Here is a 13,252-nt window from a genome sequence, read left to right on the forward strand (position 1 = left end):
AATTAGGAACTGGACATCAGGGAATTAGGAAATTAGGAACTGGACATCAGGGAAATTAGGAACTGGACATCAGGGAATTAGGAAATTAGGAACTGGACATCAGGGAATTAGGAACTGGACATCAGGGAATTAGGAACTGGACATCAGGGAATTAGGAACTGGACATCAGGGAATTAGGAAATTAGGAACTGGACATCAGGGAATTAGGAACTGGACATCAGGGAATTAGGAACAGGACATCAGGGAATTAGGAACTGGACATCAGGGAATTAGGAACTGGACATCAGGGAATTAGGAAATTAGGAACTGGACATCAGGGAATTAGGAACTGGACATCAGGGAATTAGGAAATTAGGAACTGGACATCAGGGAATTAGGAACTGGACATCAGGGAATTAGGAAATTAGGAACTGGACATCAGGGAATTAGGAACTGGACATCAGGGAATTAGAAACTGGACATCAGGGAATTAGGAACTGGACATCAGGGAATTAGGAACTGGACATCAGGGAATTAGAAACTGGACATCAGGGAATTAGGAACTGGACATCAGGGAATTAGGAACTGGACATCAGGGAATTAGGAACTGGACATCAGGGAATTAGGAACTGGACATCAGGGAATTAGGAACTGGACATCAGGAAATTAGGAACTGGACATCAGGGAATTAGGAACAGGACATCAGGGAATTAGGAACTGGACATCAGGGAATTAGGAAATTAGGAACTGGACATCAGGGAATTAGGAACTGGACATCAGGGAATTAGGAACAGGACATCAGGGAATTAGGAACTGGACATCAGGGAATTAGGAAATTAGGAACTGGACATCAGGGAATTAGGAAATTAGGAACTGGACATCGGGGAATTAGGAACTGGACATCAGGGAATTAGGAACTGGACATCAGGGAATTAGGAAATTAGGAACTGGACATCGGGGAATTAGGAACTGGACATCAGGTAATTAGGAACTGGACATCAGGGAATTAGGAACTGGACATCAGGGAATTAGGAACTGGACATCAGGGAATTAGGAACTGGACATCAGGGAATTAGGAACTGGACATCAGGGAATTAGGAACTGGACATCAGGGAATTAGGAAATTAGGAACTGGACATCAGGGAATTAGGAAATTAGGAACTGGACATCAGGGAATTAGGAACTGGACATCAGGGAATTAGGAACTGGACATCAGGGAATTAGGAACTGGACATCAGGGAATTAGGAACTGGACATCAGGGAATTAGGAACTGGACATCAGGGAATTAGGAAATTAGGAACTGGACATCAGGGAATTAGGAACTGGACATCAGGGAATTAGGAACTGGACATCAGGGAATTAGGATGTTTAAGGATTAAAAGTTCTCGTTTGGGATCTGGGAGTGTGGGTCAGCGAATTGAAAACAACTCCCAATTTAAACAAACAAGAGAAGGATACCAAAATGTTTGTTTCGTAAAAAACAGAATTGAGATCGTTTCACCGCTAATATAAAAATGACATTTGGCTCAATGAGCTATAAAACAAGAAATCAAGGATGAAGTAAAGGTGATTTCAGAATCGGAATTGTCGTATTACGAGTAGACACTGTAACACTTTAGTGGGACTTGATGTGAAACGTGTTGTAACTTCAACATCCAACGAAACTCGAAAAACATTAAATCGTTATATGGTATCCGGTAATGGGGAAACGTTGACAATAAAACATTCGACAATGTCAGTGTTGTATGACATCAGGTTCAACCACGGAACCCTGACGTAAGATATCGTTTTAACTGTCGTCATACTTTTTCTAAAAGTTGCATTCTGGTTGGGAGTTTTTTTTCTGTTTCATTTGTCAGATTGAATACAAGATAATCAAAAACAAAAACGATTACCGCCATATTACCCGCTTCACGAGATCCTTTACCCTCACGCCATTCCATCCTATCTATTCTCCATATTATATCTAATGTTTAATATCAATACTATACTGTTACTCTATAGATTTATTGATATCTAGATACATATACCAAATCTGCTTCCTAACTCCGAGACCAGGACCTGCTCCTTTAACTCTCAGACGTAAGTCAGATCCAACTGTCACGCCCAAGGTCACGTTATTAAGTTTGAATACAGTAGACCTTGCATTCTGACATCTATTGTGGCAGTGTTCCTTTATAAGTCAATAATATCTGCAAAGTCTAGTAGCATGTTATGTTGTAAAACTATAAAATGTCACGTGACCTTGGCATAGACATTTTTCCCCGGTATATTCCGATACACAATAATATCGACTTAATTTCATTTCGGTCCATATGTTTCTGCTCCCTCTCCCCGATTACAGGTTTACAGTATCGGTTCTTTTTATATCCGTGCCTGTAACACGGCTAGGTGATCTGAAGATTTTGATAAAAAAACTATAAATGTTGAATTAGAAGTATGGACAGTTCCAAGGAATCGCGATACACATGTAAACAGATATACATGTAAACAGATATACATGTAAACAGATAAACATGTAAACAGATATACATGTAAACAGATATACATGTAAACAGATATACATGTAAACAGATATATACAGTTGCATCTGTTCCACACATACATATAACCAACTTACTTTTTGGTGACGTCACTATAAGATATCTCATACTACATTAATTAGTTTAATACAATGTTACCATATTTGGTCATTTTAAAATAGACTGATTTTACCTAATCAAATAATGAAATGTATCAATACACCTAGAAATCTGTTTAGGGAGTCCCTAGTTTATTTGGTTGGTGTAAAAATACGTTTCCGGTTGTATAATTATTAAATTAATGACGTCATTGTTAGACATTTGAATCTGTACGTTTTAGTTGATATTGATATGTATGCAGTTTGTCAACCACGATAAAATGGAATCCGGAACTTTTCGCCGGTTTCATTATTTACAAACTAAACGCCTATCACTGGAAAAATCTGTATTTTAATGTTTACCATATACAATCAAATACAAGGGAATACTTAAGGATATTTTGGAGAAATACAAAAAAAAAAATAAAAAACATCAACCAGCGTAATGTATACATTACTGCCGTCCGTAGAACCGGCCATGTTTCTGATTCTGACATGTCCACCTCTCTCGTCATTTAGGGAACCGGAACTTTCGTCTGCAGAGGAAATCCAGTCTCCAGAGTACTTAGTGACGAGGGTCACGTGATAGCAACCTGGCCAAATGGATCTCTGTTGGAACTGTTACACGGGGAAATCCTGCCGAGCCTCTTGACTCCGGTACAATAAGTATACAGAGATTTGGTATCTGTGTTAAGTATCAACAAAACCTACTCAGACTCTCGACTTCGTTATATATGAGGAATTGTAAGATGAACCGTGAAAGGAATCGTCTTGTGGAGGACAACTTGAGTATATAAAGCATATACGTCCTTACAAACGTCTTGTGGAGGACAACTTGAGTATATAAATAATATACCTCCTTACAAACGTCTTGTGGAGGACAACTTGAGTATATAGATCATATACCTCCTTACAAACGTCTTGTGGAGGACAACTTGAGTATATAGATCATATACCTCCTTACAATCGTCTTGTGGAGGACAACTTGAGTATATAAATCATATACCTCCTTACAAAGGCTTTGTCTTCTTTAGGAAATCAACAGCGTACAATAATAAAGGTCGGATGTGCTGATATCATCTTTAACCTTTTGGAATTGAGCTCATCTTCCTGACAATTCTCAGTCCCAGTCACATTCATTGCATGTGAATCGCCGCCTGAAAGGTCAACAACTCCGCTGTTCTTCCGTATGAACTAACGACTTCACAGCGGGTAGCGTATTGAGAATCTGACACAGGAACAGTGTTTGTGATATGACGTTTCCGGCTGTAACTGAAGACATTTTTACTTCACGTTTGGTGAGGGCTGTACTTTTAACATAAACATATGTTTCCCCCCAAAACGTCCCTAAAAGGTCGCCAGTGCTGAAATGATAATTATCTTCGTCTGTTTGTATATCACATATCTAAGAGAAGACACCATATGAGATGAGGATGGAATTTTATATTACGTGAATGTCTAAGTGATCGATACAATTCATGGCCAGGTGATTCTGGAACATAACACAATCGGACAGCGATGAACCAATCTGTTTCAGCACGTGGCCCATTGCACCGAGTCACGTGATTGGATGAGAGGATTAGTGAACTGGACGTGTAATATACCCTGTATGAGACACAATTATCGGGACACCATACAGCCAATTAAAACAGTCCAATTATAGATACTATAAGTTGGAAGGTCTTATTCGATCAGCCAAGCCGACCAATGTGTATGTGTATCCCACCTGTTTACTATAACATCATATGACCTGTGTTTCTTTAGAATCAGATCTCGTGCGTGTCCGCTTCTGAAGACGTCCCTCTCTACATGTACTTATGGGAATTTGGAAAACCTATTTATAATATGCAGTCCAAAGCAGTGTAGGCACAACCTATTGACAACTTTGTGCTGCTTAACAGTCGACCCCGTTGATTGGTCGGTAGGTGGTCCTGATATGTCACCGAGTTCGTCAAGTATTCACAGAAGGTTTGCGCTGTGACAACAAACCAAGAGAGTCCACGTGGTAACATTAAGTTAGGATGCTGTGGTGCTGTCACTAAAACCCAGTATTGACGGAGCTAATTTTAACGGGGGAAAATCTCGATATACACCGAGGACTTATTTACGTACATTAAATAATTATAAATTTTCACATGACATTTATTTAAAACTCGAATCAACAACAGCAGCGACCGCAGTGATGCGATCTCGCTCCCTATGCTAGTCAAATGGTTATATAACGTTACGGAAAAGTTGTATTATATAGAAAAGTCTGCACTCGTTATAACAACTACCAACATGGTTTTGTGGCCTAGTTTTACGCACGTGTGGATTTTAATTGTGTTCATTGTTTGCCAAACTAGAGCAAAGTGATGGCGTCACAGTCTGGGAACTTATACAGGAGAATAACCAGTTACGAGAGGTAAGGCGTCTTGTTTCGTCAAACCCACTGTGTAGATTTTCAATTGTTAATCCTTAGATGTTTTATTGCAATGTTCGTGTAAGCAACAATCCCATTCTGAAATTAAGATGTTTTATTATTTATGTTCGAGGTTGTTAAGATGTTTTATCATAACTGTTCGAGGTTGTTAAGATGTTTTATCATAAATGTTCGAGGTTGTTATGATGTTTTATCATAAATGTTCTAGGTTGTTAAGATGTTTTATCATAAATGTTCGATGTTTATTTAACAATAATTCCATTCTGAAGTTAAGATGTTTTATTATAACTGTTCGAGATGTGTTTATGAACAATTCCATTATGATGTTAGGATGTATTACTATAAATGTTGGAGGTTTATTTAACAATAATTCCATTATGGTGTTAGGATGTATTACTATAAATGTTGGAGGTTTATTTAACAAAGAACCCATTCTGAAGTTAAGATGTTTTATTATAACTGTTCGAGATGTGTTTATGAACAATTCCATTATGATGTTAGGATGTATTACTATAAATATTGGAGGTTTATTTAACAATAATTCCATTATGGTGTTAGGATGTATTACTATAAATGTTGGAGGTTTATTTAACAAAGAACCCATTCTGAAGTTAAGATGGTTTATTATAACTGTTCGAGATGTCTTTAATAACGATTCTGTTCTGGAGTTAAGATGTTTTATTGTAAATGAACAACATCTAGCGCCCTCTGACGTGCCTTCGACAGGATGGGTACCGACAGCGTTGTGAGAATGACCCATACAATATCAGGTTGTTATGGTCTGTGGTGATATAGGGTGTATAAATGTTTCACATTGTTTTGTATTGTGTCACTGCTGCACCATGCAATGTCGTCTATTCGTTTATTTACATATCCGTCACATACCCGCAAAATAATAATAATGATAAAAAAACACCTCATGGTTTTTGTAGTTGAAATGACACATTGGATTTAAAAAAAATATGCTGGTGTCTCCACAGAGTAATCGGGAACAGAGAAATCGAGAACTGTTCGGGTTTGTCCGTCACACTGTAAGAGTAATCGAGATCTGTTCAGGTTTGTCCGTCACTCTGTGAGAGTAATCGAGAACTGGTCGGGTTTGTCCGTAACACTGTAAGAGTAACCGATAACTGTTCGGGTTTGTCCGTAACACTGTAAGAGTAATCGAGATCTGTTCAGGTTTGTCCGTCACTCTGTGAGAGTAATCGAGAACTGATCGGGTTTGTCCGTAACTCTGTGAGAGTAATCGAGAACTGATCGGGTTTGTCCGTAACACTGTGAGAGTAATCGATAACTGGTCGGGTTTGTCCGTAACACTGTGAGAGTAATCGAGAACTGTTCGGGTTTGTCCGTAACACTGTAAGAGTAATCGAGATCTGTTCGGGTTTGTCCGTGACACTGTGAGAGTAATCGAGAACTGTTCGGGTTTGTCCGTGACACTGTGAGAGTAATCGAGAACTGTTCGGGTTTGTCCGTAACACTGTGAGAGTAATCGAGATCTGTTCGGGTTTGTCCGTCACTTTGTGAGAGTAATCGAGAACTGTTCGGGTTTGTCCGTAACACTGTGAGAGTAATCGAGAACTGTTCGGGTTTGTCCGTCACTATGTGAGAGTAATCGAGAACTGTTCGGGTTTGTCCGTCACACTGTAAGAGTAATCGAGAACTGTTCGGGTTTGTCCGTAACTCTGTGAGAGTAATCGAGAACTGTTCGGGTTTGTCCGTAACACTGTGAGAGTAGCCGAGAACTGTTCGGGTTTGTCCGTAACACTGTAAGAGTAATCGAGAACTGTTCGGGTTTGTCCGTCACTCTGTGAGAGTAATCGAGAACTGTTCGGGTTTGTCCGTAACACTGTGAGAGTAGCCGAGAACTGTTCGGGTTTGTCCGTAACACTGTAAGAGTAATCGAGATCTGTTCGGGTTTGTCCGCCACTCTGTGAGAGTAATCGAGAACTGTTCGGGTTTGTCCGTAACACTGTCAGAGTAACCGAGAACTGTTCGGGTTTGTCCGTAACACTGTAAGAGTAATCGAGAACTGTTCGGGTTTGTCCGTGACACTGTGAGAGTAATCGAGAACTGTTCGGGTTTGTCCGTAACACTGTGAGAGTAATCGAGATCTGTTCGGGTTTGTCCGTCACTTTGTGAGAGTAATCGAGAACTGTTCGGGTTTATCCGTAACACTATGAGAGTAACCGATAACTGTTCGGGTTTGTCCGTAACTCTGTGAGAGTAATCGAGAACTGTTCGGGTTTGTCAGAATTAATTTCTGTAGCATTTTCTGAAGTGTTTCTATTGCACGTGCGGATGGTTTTGACGAAATTCTGTGGCGTTTGCGCTTCAGATATGAAAATAAAGTGTCTAAATGTAAATCCTAGATCAGACAAAATACATAATCACGTGGTAAAACTCAATTCTCTTACAATACGACGTGAAAATCCTAGCGTCGAAGATAAATTTAAATGTAACTCGCTCTGTATAGATCTACCATTGCCGGTTGATTGTCATACTAATGTTTGTAAATGGGTTTCTAGTTACACACTGATGGTACCTATACCCAGTCATGAAAAAGAGATTAGCGTGAGGTCGATAGTGAAATATCGGCAGGTTCTGGTATCCACGGTCCCGGGGGGTTCGAACCGACATCTTATAATGTAAATATCAACTAGAAACTGGATCTAAAGTTCATCAGACGTCAATTCCGTCGGTGTTAAACGTTTAAAAAACATTGGAGAGTATATTTCGTTAAAAATCTCCTTTGTAGATTGAGGTTAAAATGGCGGGGAATTCATACAAATAACGCAAGTCAGTACCTGCATCCAGAGTCTGTGACAGAAATACATCCCTGTGTATATATATGGATGTAAAGCCCGTATGTAAAGTATTCAATCAGTCATTGATGTGAGCAGAGTCAAGGGTCCCATAAAACACGACAGACCAGTATCACTAATAATGACCAGTACATTTACAGATCTCACATAGGTTCTGTAATTATACCAGGTTACCTTTCGGTCAAATTCAATTTACCTACAAAATAACAAATGTACTACAATTCTTAATGACTACATATTGTATGCGATCAAACTTCGTAGACGTTAAAAAAATATTCCCAATAAAGGCACGTTTTAAGAAATGATCGAAAGACAATTAACCGAATACAAAAAGTAATCACTAAAAAAAAAAAAAATAAATAAAAAAATCGCTAATTCAAATACTGGCGTTGTGTTACATTATTGAACATGATACTTTACAACTCAGTTGTAAATGAGTAGATGACAGGGAAGTACAAGAATGGCCGTGTAGAAACTGTTAGCGGCAAAATGGCAGCTCCGGCTGTTAATCAGGGAGTTGGGAACGATCATGGACTGGTTACTAAATTTCCAATAGCCACGGATGATGAGTTGTGAACAGCTTTGAGACGGCTATACTGCTGTGACATAGCGGTATATACAACTTCAGATTATGATTATTACGTGTTTTATCAATATTTCACGAACCCTTCACTGTTACTGTAAGGTATCCGCTCGCCGTACAATCTACCAGTCCCCATATTACACGAACGTATTGTATAACAAATATCACCAAACATCAATATTCACTGAACCAAAATCAAGGTTTGTTATCTTACTGTTTTGTCTCGTTTTCTGTTTTAATTATGTTTTGTATTCCGTTCCTTTCACGCGTGTCTTGTCTGTTGATGGTGCTGGAATCACGTGACACGACACCCTGTCTATGTGAAATACATTCTGTATCAAATGTGACATGACTGTTGTTGACGCTGAGATGTGTTGTTGGAACCCAAAGGAACGAAACGAAAACTGATTTGTCTACGACGGTATGTAAATAACCACAACTCTGAGACGTTGACGAAAGTTATACTGTTCTTACAAATCTCTTCCAGTGACATAATGACACCACTGTGGGCACGCGCTGTCCGTCACGCGCTGTACAGAGTTATCGTACAAGTTTATCTCCCTCCAGCGTTAGAGAAGATTGGTAGGATACTGTTCCGTCTAATGTGTTTTTTCACTGCCGTAACATCCATGATCGTATAACTTAGTGTGTATAATGTCATGCGTACTTAGAGTTCCGGTCTCTCACATTGACTGCCAGTATAAAAAAAACACTAATTGGAGAAAATGTGAAAACGACCGACTCCTTAATATATGGTCCTCTGGTTGTTCTGGGACGACTCGGTTCAGATTAAGTTTTGTACTCTGTCCATCAGTGGACACATGTCGGGGATCTGGTTTGTTAATTCGGATATCACACGTCACAATATCCATAAAGAGTTACGGCCCCTTGTCTCAGATCTGCACTGCCGTCTGGTGTCCAATCCAACATGGCGGAGTGTGTCCTGGTAAAACTGTGTAGGATTTACCCTACAGAGCCACGGCCCATCATCTCCGTATTATCCTCTGGGGTCTAATCCTTCGAGTTGATCAGAATAACGTCCCTCTGCTCCCTTTGTACCATTTTAACAGATATATCCTGTACAAACACCTACCATAGTGATACTCGCGTTGTACAGTACATGTTAGATGTAATCACATCTACAGAACTTTTGTCCTAAGTATATATGTGATAATAAACTTTGGTCCTAAGTATATATGTGATAATGAACTTTGGTCCTAAGTATATATGTGATAATGAACTTTGGTCCTAAGTATATATGTGATAATGAACTTTGGTCCTAAGTATATATGTGATAATGAACTTTGGTCCTAGGTATATATGTGATAATGAACTTTGGTCCTAGGTATATATGTGATAATGAACTTTGGTCCTAAGTATATATGTGATAATGAACTTTGGTCCTAGGTATATATGTGATAATGAACTTTGGTCCTAAGTATATATGTGATACAGAACTTCGGTCCTAAGCAAATATGTAAATACAAAACGTTGGTCCTAAATATATATGTGATACAGAATTTTGGTCCTAAGTATATATGTTATAATGACCTTTGGTCCTATATATATATTTGATAACGTTGGTCCTGAGTATGTATGTGATAATGAACTCTGGTCCTAGGTATGTATGTAATAATGAACTCTGGTCCTAGGTATATATGTGATACAGAACTTTGGTCCTAAGTATATATGTGATACAGAACGTTGGTTCTTAAGTATATATGTGATACAGAACTTTGGTCCTAAGTATATATGTGATACAGAACTTCAGTCCTAGTATATATGTGAGTGATACAGAACTTAGATCCTAAGTATATATGTGATACAGAACTTGGTCCTAAGTATATATGTGATACAGAACTTTGGTCCTATGTATATATTTGATAATGGACTTAAGTCCTGAGTATATATGTGATACAGAACTTTGGTCCTAAGTATATATGTGATAATGAACTATGGTCCTAGGTATATATGTGATACAGAACTTGGTCCTAGTATATATGTGAGTGATACAGAACTTAGATCCTAAGTATATATGTGATAACGAACTTTGGTCCTATGTATATATTTGATAATGAACTTAAGTCCTGAGTATATTTGTGACACAGAACTTTGGTCATTAGTATATAATTATGTGATACAGAAGTTGTATGTACTTGTTTTGGTTTTGTCGGATGAGGTCGGTTATTTGTGAATCGAAGAAATATAGGTATCTGAAATAAACCCCTGTTCTCTGACACCAGGTATTCCGATTTTACATATACATCACATTAGGTGGCCGCGGTGGCCGAGTGGTTAAGGTGGCCCGACACTTTATCACGAACCGTCACCCTCTGGGTTGCGAGTCCAAAACCCACCTGGGGCAGTTGTCAGGTACTGACAGTAGGCCGGTGTTTTTTTCTCAGGGTACTCCGACTTTCCTCCACCTCCTATACCAGACAAGTCCTTAAATGACCCTGGCTGTTAAAGGACGTTAAACAATATAAACCAAACCATACAGACCAGATTCCACATTGGTCGGATGTGAGTTACACGTAGAGTGAGACTGAAGTACGTCTACCGGAAATACATCATTCATTAAAGGTGTCATTATGAAGTATCTATCTCCATGATGAAGTAGCTACATAAAGCGACAATTTAATTTTGGGTATTTGTTAAAAATTGAATTATACAGTCCTGGGGTAGTCGACCTTGATGGCACGGCTTCTGATGATAAAACACGAAGGACCAAGGTCAAGGTTCCTCAATGATGTATCACAAAGCCAGACACTGCCACATCATATACACTTATGTTTCCATCATATTTCGTTTTATTCATTGAACTGCCGTTTACAGACGCTAGATTAGCATTCGATTAGACGTGGACTGTTTCTCGGTCTGACATTTCAATTTCTGGTTTGTACCGCGACAGCGTTAAACAGATGTATAGCGTTTACATAGATTGCTCCAGTTGGAAGATCAGTTTACTATGTATAATACATGTATTACATGTTTTTCGACGATCTAACGGGTATCATGAATATTTCGCCTTACCTGCCTAACCAAGCTGAGGAGGTGTCATATACACGGAATGAGCGCGTGCTTTAGGTAACATGTCTGATCACGCAAATAAGTAAACGTTTGTTGATGGAAGTAAATATATATATATATATAGGTCTAATTATGCATTAACGTTAACTATATTATACCGTCTGATGTACGTCATCTCTCCTGCCTGGTGTGTACTACACAGATTGATGTAGATTTATGATTTAGCAATGATTTTTCGTGTGTACTACACAGATTGATGTAGATTTATGATTTAGCTATAATTTTCCGTGTGTACTATACAGATTGATGTACGTACGATTAAGTCTGAACAGTTACGAAATAGAGTGCACTTGGGTGAAACCTTTAGTCTACACTCAACTGTAGTTACCGACAGTTTTCGGAGATATCTGGAAATAAACGACAGTTTTCGGAGATATCTGGAAATCAACGAAAGTTTTCGGAGATGTCTGGAAATAAACGACAGTTTTCGGAGATATCTGGAAATAAACGAGTTTTCGGAAAAAAATTCGAAATGTTAATAATGGAAGATTGTTCCAATTGTTCATGACAGTTTCTTACCGGAACCGTTAATTTTGTGTTTGTGGTAACACAAAATATAAATCCAGATATCCAACTTCCGGTTGTACGACTTCCGGTTATCCGAATTCCGCTCATCGGATTTTCGGTTATCCGACTTTATCAGAGATTCGATACTACGGAGTGATAGTTGTAATATGTTTTTCAGTCCGTGTTTTTGACGCTGTCTCGAATTTCAGAGATTCTAAGTGAACACAGACGTTATGAGTTAGTGTGTTATGTTTGTAACGGAGAATTAGACACTTTTGATTGTTGTGGCATTCTGTAAAACAAAGTTGGCACAACGGTAAATCGTAAAATTATAGTAGGATCATGTGATATACAGGTTTTTATTGTCAGGAAGTATAAATAGGAGTTAGTTATGGTTAGGAGTTAGTTATAGTTAGGAGGTAGTTATAGTTAGGAGGTAGTTATAGTTAGGAGGTAGTTATAGTTAGGAGGTATTTATAGTTAGGAGGTATTTATAGTTAGGAGTTAGTTATAGTTAGGAGTTAGTTATAGTGAGGAGGTAGTTATAGTTAGGAGGTAGTTATAGTTAGGTATTTATAGTTAGGAGGTAGTTATAGTTAGGAGGTAGTTATAGTTAGGAGGTAGTTATAGTTAGGAGTTATTTATAGTTAGGAGGTAGTTATAGTTAGGAGGTAGTTATAGTTAGGAGTTAGTTATAGTTAGGAGGTAGTTATAGTGAGGAGTTAGTTATAGTGAGGAGTTATGTATAGTTAGGAGTTAGTTATATTCCGCGGTTGTTCTCGTTCGGCGGCGGTCGTTCTCGTTCGGCGGTCGTTCTACGTTCGGCGGTCTTTCTCGTCGGCAGGTCGTTCTCGTTCGGCGTTATTTCTCGTTCGGCGGTCGTTCTCGTTCGGCGGTCGTTCTCGTTCGGCGGTCGTTCTCGTTCGGCGTTCGTTCTCGTTCGGCGTTCGTTCTCGTTCGCGGTCGTTCTCGTTCGGCGGTCCTTTCGTTCGGCGTGCTGTCTCGTTCTGCGGTCGTTTCTCGATCTGCGTTCGTTCTCGTTCGGCGTTCGTTCTCGTTCGGCGGTCTTCTCGTTCGGCGGTCGTTCTCGTTCGGCGGTCGTTCTCGTTCGGCGTTCTGTCTCGTTCGGCGGTCGTTCTCGTTCGGCGGTCGTTCTCGTTCGGCGGTCGTTCTCGTTCTGTGGTTCGTTTCTCGTTCGGCGGTCGTTCTCGTTCGGCGTTCTGTC

At 39.3% G+C, this 13,252-nt stretch overlaps 1 protein-coding gene across 2 annotated transcripts in view; it reads left to right on the forward strand.

The window, feature by feature from the left end:
• Positions 1 to 13,252, forward strand: part of LOC117315909 (fasciclin-1-like) — a 113,859-nt gene that overhangs the window by 30,036 nt on the left and 70,571 nt on the right. The window contains exon 1 of one of the 2 annotated variants that reach the window (XM_033870330.1): positions 3,893 to 5,004. The exons of the other annotated variant lie outside the window; for it this stretch is intronic. The gene's annotated coding sequence lies outside the window, so the exon portion shown is untranslated. Of the gene's footprint in view, positions 1 to 3,892; positions 5,005 to 13,252 lie in introns of those variants that run through there. 2 annotated transcript variants of the gene reach the window in all.

Source organism: Pecten maximus, chromosome 17 (assembly GCF_902652985.1).
Source record: "Pecten maximus chromosome 17, xPecMax1.1, whole genome shotgun sequence".
Taxonomy (NCBI): Eukaryota; Metazoa; Mollusca; class Bivalvia; order Pectinida; family Pectinidae; genus Pecten; species Pecten maximus.